This window comes from Silene latifolia, chromosome X (assembly GCF_048544455.1).
Source record: "Silene latifolia isolate original U9 population chromosome X, ASM4854445v1, whole genome shotgun sequence".
NCBI classification, from domain to species: domain Eukaryota; kingdom Viridiplantae; phylum Streptophyta; class Magnoliopsida; order Caryophyllales; family Caryophyllaceae; genus Silene; species Silene latifolia.
The window spans coordinates 30,584,019-30,591,685 of NC_133537.1; the positions used below are offsets into that span (position 1 = coordinate 30,584,019).

The 7,667-nt window shown below is 42.2% G+C and overlaps 1 non-coding gene across 1 annotated transcript; it reads left to right on the plus strand.

Moving 5' to 3' along the window:
- Positions 1–6,994: 6,994 nt before the first annotated feature.
- LOC141624236 (small nucleolar RNA R71) lies at positions 6,995–7,101 on the plus strand. The gene has a single exon (XR_012534046.1). It is a non-coding gene; the product is annotated as a small nucleolar RNA R71 (small nucleolar RNA).
- The last annotated feature ends 566 nt before the right edge of the window (positions 7,102–7,667 follow it).

A 7,667-nucleotide genomic window follows, 5' to 3' on the forward strand; every position in this document is an offset into this window, starting at 1 on the left:
TCGCATAGCGCATTATCAATCAATCGCATACCGATGTGACAAGGGATCGAAAAACTACCCGGTCGATTGCTTAGGAGGTAGCTTATTTTGAGATAGGGTGACCCCACCTCGAGTCAAAGCTACGGTCTCATTATCGTTTATAGTCCTCTTACGTGCTAATATTTCTTTCATAAATTTTAAATAAGAGGGTACCTTGGTCAACAATTCGATGAACGGCACGGAAACTTCCAAACTCTTCAAAAGCTCAACAAATTTGCTAAACTGTTGATTAATCTTGGTATTCTGCAGCCGCCTCGGGAAGGGAACAGAATGGTGGAATATCGAGCCCCTTGTTTCTCGCTTCCAAAGTGTCTCCGGAGCAAGTTCGATATCCTTCGGACGCTTCTTACCTCTCGAACGAGGCCTTTCGGTAATTTTCCGCTTAAACGAGCACTAGCAGGCTCTCGAATAAGCTTCCCGTCATCAATATCACTCGATCGAGCAATGTGCTCACTCGATCGAGCAGTTTCTTCATCAGCGTCAGTCGATCGAGCAAACTTACCACTCGATCGACCATCTTCAGCTTCCTGTTCACTCGATCGAGCAGAAGGATTACTCGATCGAGGCCTTTCTTCAGCATTTCCACTCGATCGACCTCCAGACTTCAGTCGATCGAGTAACTCCTGTGTCGTGAGTCCTTTTCTCTTAACAGAACACTGTTCATCATCAGTGACAGCTTCCCTCGGGTCTGATTTCTGTACTTCCGGTCCCTCATAAGAAAGACCGCTTCTTAACTCTATCAAATGTACCGTCTCATTTGGGTTTTTCTCATTTTGAGTCGGTAAATGACCCGGCTTCCTCGAGGATTGATTCGCGGCGAGTTGAGCAACTTGAGTCTCAAGTGCCTTTATGGACGCGTCTCTCTGTTGATCACTTGTGCTTCTTTGTAGATCACTCGCATGAAGCTGCTTTGTAATGGCTTGCATCATAGACTTTAACTCGCCCATTTCACTCACCCCACTTGAAGATGAACCGTGGTTAGGAGGGTTAAAAGATGGAGGCTTCTGATAGCCCTGTTGAGTCTTATGGGGTGGAATATACACTTCTTCTTTGCTGATTCGGAGGAGCGGTGGGGTTGAGTACGTTCTGGTTACTCCACCTCAAATTGGGGTGGATATTCGGCTCGTAATGAGTATTGTTTTGCCTGTAATGTTGGAAGGCAGCACATTGCTCATAAGGACTAGGACAATAATCAGAGACATGTCCATCTACCCCACACCTCGTACAGACGAAAGGACCGTCTGTCATAGCATTAACCTGGTACATCCCTCCCTTGAGAGCTCCCCCTAATTCATACTTGTCAAACCTCGCGGTAAGGGCTTCTAATGCGGCTACTGAAGAGGACTCAGCGGCTCTTCTTTGGTTTCCTCTTGAATTCCCATATTCAGCCCTATGAGTGGCTAAATCATCTATGATTTTCCATCCCTTGGTCGCCCCCAAGTTGTCAGCAAATCGACCATTGGTGCCGCATCTAAGATAGCCCCTCGATCATCATATAAACCATTGTAAAAATGGTTGCACAAACTCCATTTTTCGAAACCGTGATGTGGTATGGTCCGCACTAGTTTCTTAAAACGAAGCCATGCCTCGTGGAAGTTATCGTCGGGCCCCTGTTTGAAACTCGTTATCTGAGCTCTAATGGCGATGGTTCTCGAAGCAGAGAAATACTTCTTATAAAACGCCAATGCTAGCGAATTCCAATCTGTTATGCCGTGAGCAGCTCGGTCCAAATCCCTATACCACTCCCTTGCAAAGATCGCGGAGTGAGAAGATGAACATAGTTTCTTTGATCGATCGGTGTCACGCCGGTGGGAGGAGGTATGGAGCAAAGCGATAATCAATGAAGGTCTCCATATCCGAGTGCGTCTTGATTGCGACTCCCGAACCGATTTTTCTCGACCATATTGATGTATGCAGGCTTGGGCTCGAACTTCCTAGCATCTCCCGGCAGTTCGAACCCTTTATAGAGATTGTCGGCCGTGGGCTCGGAGTGACTAGCAATGGTTGCTTCCTCAGCCATTTCGGGAAAATTTGGGAAAGTAATAGATTCAACTGATGAATTGGAAACCGGAGAAGACGGTGGATTGTCTTGAAAAGCTCGTTCTCGTAAAAGCTACCACGAGAACTAGGCTCTTCCTTCCTCTGCTGTTGTTCTTGAAATAGTCTCCTTTTTACGTGCAGAGATCTCTCAATCTCGGGATCAAAAGGTAGTAGTGGCCCACCTTGCGACCTGCGCATAAGAAGAAACTACAGACAAGATATAAGAGTAGTCTAAGGAACGATGTTCCTTAAACTAAAAGAAGAATTAAAAATAAAACAGCTAGTAAATTGAACAATTGCCTCCTAAGAACGGCGCCAAAATTTGACACGTCCTGTCGCGTGCACTGTCAAAAATAAAACCTAACGGTCTCAACTAAAAATGTAGTAGGCGTCGAGTATCGAATCCACGGGGAGGTAATGCAACTACAGCTATCTATTTCTAATCCTATGGTAACAATTGGGTTGATTGAATTTTTGATTCTAAACTACGGAGTTGAAAGGAAGAGAAATAAAGCAGAAAGCAGTGAAGCAGGAAGTGAATTAAAACTATCAATAAGAAGGGAACATGTCGGGAATTCGGTTCACTACGGTGGTTCAACAACTTAGCAAAGAAATGACTCAGCATTTAACTAATGCGAGACGGATATTAGAAGGTCCTTTCGGTCCACTTCCCACCCTAAAATACCACTAACTTAACTTTCGTCCTCATTAGGGTAGTCTCCTGTTTATAGCAGGCCTATTTAGTCCAATCTTTCGATCCAGGATTAATTGTGATTTAATGTGTGACATAGAAGCGTGCACTCAACTAGGTCGAGAATTACGATTTATATTGCTATAGTGATGGGTCTCTTAGTCAATTCGTCTAATTCATTCACTACGTCGTCAATTCACTACCGCAGATCCCCTAATCCCAACATGAAAGGGTTTAGCTACTCATATTCTTAATAAAACTAACAGCATATAAATTTCCAGCAGATGACATAATGAAATAATAGAAGAATTCAATAACGGAAATTAGGGCAAGAAAGAACGATAACATAAACAAGAATTAAAAACGCAAGAAGGTTAATTATTATTAAGAGAAGAGAGGAGATTACAATCCAAGCAAATTCCGGCGTAAAGAACACGAAATTCAATGAAGCAATCCCGGAAGCAAGAGTAGCAGTCGAAAAGTAAGAGCAACGTAGGAAATGTTCTACTGTAAAAACTTAGAGAGTCTAATGAATAATAGCTCAAAAGATAAGTAAAAGAGATATCCTAATTAACCTAGTAAACATAGGTTAAATAGCCAAAGTCTAAGAGTCTTTGCGGAAAAATACTAAAACATGGACTAATTAAAGCCCATAGCGTCGAAGCCTCTCGATCGAGTGGATTACACCACTCGATCGACCATCGTCTCAGCAGAAGTCCCTCGATCGACCAAATGGGTACTCGATCGAGGACTTGTCATGTGCAGCTTACTCGATCGAGTAAGGAATAACTCGATCGACCATCAGGGAGCCTAGGAACTACTCGATCGACCACCAAACAGCTCGATAGACCATTTGGGTCTTCAATTCAGCTCACGTCTTCACCCAAATGCCTCGTAATGCGTGCAACGACACTTCCAAGTGCAACATCTCACTCTGGGACAATCCCGTCTCCTCTAAATGCATGCAAAAGGGACGAAAAGGAGTATGGTTCCGCTACTTCCGCGATCATTCCTACAAAAAGGACAAAATACACCAAAGTAGCCAATTCGGGGCAAAATACTATAAAAATAGTATAGAAATGCATAGAAATACGTGCTGAAATAGGCCAAAAAGACTATACATTAGGCACGTATCACCTTTATAATTCAAAAATCGACTCAAAAGTTGATGATTTTGGTGCTTGGTTTGATTTTTGCTGGAAGAGGAGTGATTAATTGTTGTTAGAAGGAAGTTTGGATTTGATTTTGTTGAATTTGGTTGAGGAAATCTTATTTTGGTGATGGAGAGGATGAGGGTTTTGAGGTTTGGGGTTTATGGGTAGTGTTTTGAATGAATGAATGAAGAAATGAATGAGGGATGGGGTATTTGAAATACCCGAAAATTTTTAAACTGCAGGGGAAGACGGGCGTCTTTCCTTCGGGACGCTCGGATTCTCCCTGTTTTTGGTTCAGGATTCTCGCCTAAAGACGGGCGTCTTTCAGCAAAGATGCTCGGATTATTTGATTGCAGGACGAGCGTCTTCCTCTGAAGATGGGCGGATTCTGAGACAGCAAGCTTTCTTGTTTTTCACAGGCAAAAAGACGGGCGTCTTCCTGCAAACACGGGCGGATTTCTGAAGACGAGCGTCTTCTCTACCAGGACGCTCGGATTATTCGACAGTCCCAAAATTTCAAATTCTCAGTTAAAATGGCCGGGCGGATTCTGGCAAAGACGCTCGGATTTACTGAAGACGAGCGGATTCCCTTGAAGACACTCGGATTCTCCCTGCTTTATCTGGATTCAGTTCCATCCGTGCACTTGCATATCCCTTGTCATTTTTCATTCTTCAAATCCCGTGTTCTTCATTGTAGGGGCACTACTAAGGCATGAATAGCCTAGGCAATTGCTATCCCCACACTAAGCTAAAGCACTACACATCAATTAAATCATTAGTCCCTCCCTCACTTCTCTCAAAAATGATAATTACCTTGATCAAAGCATAAAAATCCAAAAATGACATAAAATGCAATGTAAGAATTAAAATGCAAGTTAGGGAGTTAGAAATATTTACAAATGGTGGTTTAGGAAGGACTCCACCAAACTCTCATCCTTAGTGAGATGTCATGGGGGCATGTCCAAGGTGTTGTTGATGTTGCTCAACACCTTGAAAAAGTAGTCAAAAGCTTGTTCATTATCATGATAAAGATCTTCAATAGACCTTTGCCGTTGTTGTGCTTCATATTGGTCTTTATCGATAGCATTACCAATATAGGGATTGAAAATCCCTTCAAACTCATCGTCCCAAAGACCACAAACTTCATCTACTTGATCACTAAAGATCTCTTGAGTTGATAGAGACAACTCTCCCACTTTCTTATCTTGGCCAATGAGGCCATCCTCTTCATTGCTTGACTTTGGTGAGCTTTTCAAGCTCTCTTTGTTACAATTCACTTGCTCTTTGAATGGAGCATCATCAATTTTCTTATTCCATTGGAATTCCGACTTCTTCCTATCATCCTTCCGGCTATAATGATCAACCATAAAACATGGTTCATGCAAACGGGTAGCTCTCATGGTCTTGTCAAGATTGAAAGTTATGCTCTCATCTCCCACTTCTAAAGTGAGCTCTCCATGTTTCACATCAATCACCGCACCCGCGGTGTGTAAGAAAGGTCTTCCTAGAATGATTGGAATGTTGGAGTCTTCTTCCATGTCAACAATGACAAAGTCCACAGGGATGAAAAATTTCCCAACTCATAGGGGAACATCTTCCCATATCCCTAATGGTGTCTTCATCGATCTATCGGCCATTTGGAGTGTGATATTGGTGCATTTAAGCTCTCCCATCCCCAACCTTTTACTCACCGTGTATGGCATAACACTCACACTAGCCCCTAGATCACATAAGGCTTTGTTGATTGTGGTGTCGCCAATGGTACACGGTATTGAGAAGCTTCCCGGATCTTTGAGTTTTGGAGGTGAACTCCCTTGAAGTATTACACTACTCACCTTAGTGAAGGCGATAGTCTCAAGCTTCCGGATCGACTTCTTCTTTGTGAGGATGTCTTTCATGTATTTTGCATAGGCCGGCACGTGATTGATTAATTCCGTGAAAGGAATCGAGACTTCCAAATTTTTCACAATTTCCATAAATTTTCCAAGTTGGTCATCAAATTTGGGCTTGGCTTGATGACTTGGAAAAGGAAGTCTAATCACAATGGGTCCTTCTCCTTGACCTTGTCTTCATTTTTCTTTGAAATTTCTTCTTTTGATGGTTCTCCTTCCTTGGAGTTTTGCACAATTTCTTCTTTGTCACTAGCTTCCACAACTTCATCCTCAACTTGCTTCTTCGGTGCTTCATACCTTGTACCACTCCTCAAGTGAATGGCACTAACCGTTTCATGTCTTGGGGGATTACTTTGAGGTGGTAATTGACCCTTTTGTCTTTGTAAGCTTGAAGATGCTAGTTGAGTCAGTTGGGTTTCCAACATTTTGGTGTGATCTAGGATGTTGTTGATGGTGATTTCTTTTGCTTGACTATCCTTTTGCATTTGAGTGAAAAACTCTTGTTGATTCTTTTGCATTTGGAGGACCGCTTTTTGAACATCCAAACCTTGGTCATTTTGTTGATTGTATGGAGTTTGATTTTGGTAACCTTGGTTTTGGTTGTAAAAGGGTCTTTGATTTTGGTTTCTCATGGGAGGTGGGGTGTATGTTGGTTGAGGGTTTTGAACATTTTGGCTTTTGTATGAGAGATTTGGATGGATTTGGTGTTTTCATTGTAATAGTTTGAATAAGGGGTGCCACTCTTGTATGCTTGAAAAGCATTCACTTGTTTATTTGTTCCCCTACATTCACTTTGGTCATGTCCCAAAGTTCCACAATTCTCACATATCCCACTTGGGATTGATGAAGATGCCGTCATGGCATTAACATGATGCTTTGGTGATTTTGAGGCTTCTTCAAGTGTAGCCATAGCTTTTTCAAACTTCAAATTGATGGTATCAATGTGAGCACTAAGTTGAGCACCTAATTGAGTAATGGAGTCCACTTCATGCTTTCCTCCTCTAGTAGCCTTGCGAGGTCTACCATATTGTGAGTTATGGACCGCCATTTCCTCAATTTTGTTCCAAGTTTGATTGTCATCAACTTCGATGAACATTCCATTTGATCCCATGTTGAGAATGTTCCTTGAATCTTCATAAAGACCGTTCCAAAATTGTTGTACCAAGAACCACTCGCTAAGTCCATGATGAGGACATGAGCGATAAATTCCCTTGAATCACTCCCAAGCTTCATACAAATATTCCTCATCCCTTTACTTAAAGCCCGTAATTTTAGCTCTTAGCATGTTAGTCTTTTCCGGTGGATAAAACTTTTTGTAGAAAGCTAGAGCCAATTTCTTCCAAGAATCAATTCCGAGAGTAGCCTTATCAAGGCCTTTCAACCATTGTTTCGCGGTGCCAATTAGAGAAAAAGGAAATAAGACCCATCGAATTTGGTCTTGAGTTACACCGGTTTGAGAAATCGCATCACAATAGTCACAAAGAGTCTCCATATGAGAATGAGGGTCTTCACTTGGCATCCCCCCAAATTGGCTTCTTTCGACTAATTGGATAAATGCGGATTTGGCAATAAAATTTCCGGTTAGATGTTGTGGTGTGGGAGTACCATTGGGTAGGTTCTCCTCGGTGGGTACGGAATGTGATGAAAACTTAGGCATTGTGGGTTGATTTTGTGTTGGATTTTATGTTGGGTTCTCCTCACCTTCTCTTGCAAAAGGGTTGATGAACTCAATAGTATTTGGTTGAATATCTACAACCTCACCAATACCTCTCAAAGTTCTCCTAGAAAGTCTTCTATTGGTTGTCAAAGTCCTTTCAATTTCGTGATCAAAGGGTAAAAAAGTTACCTTAT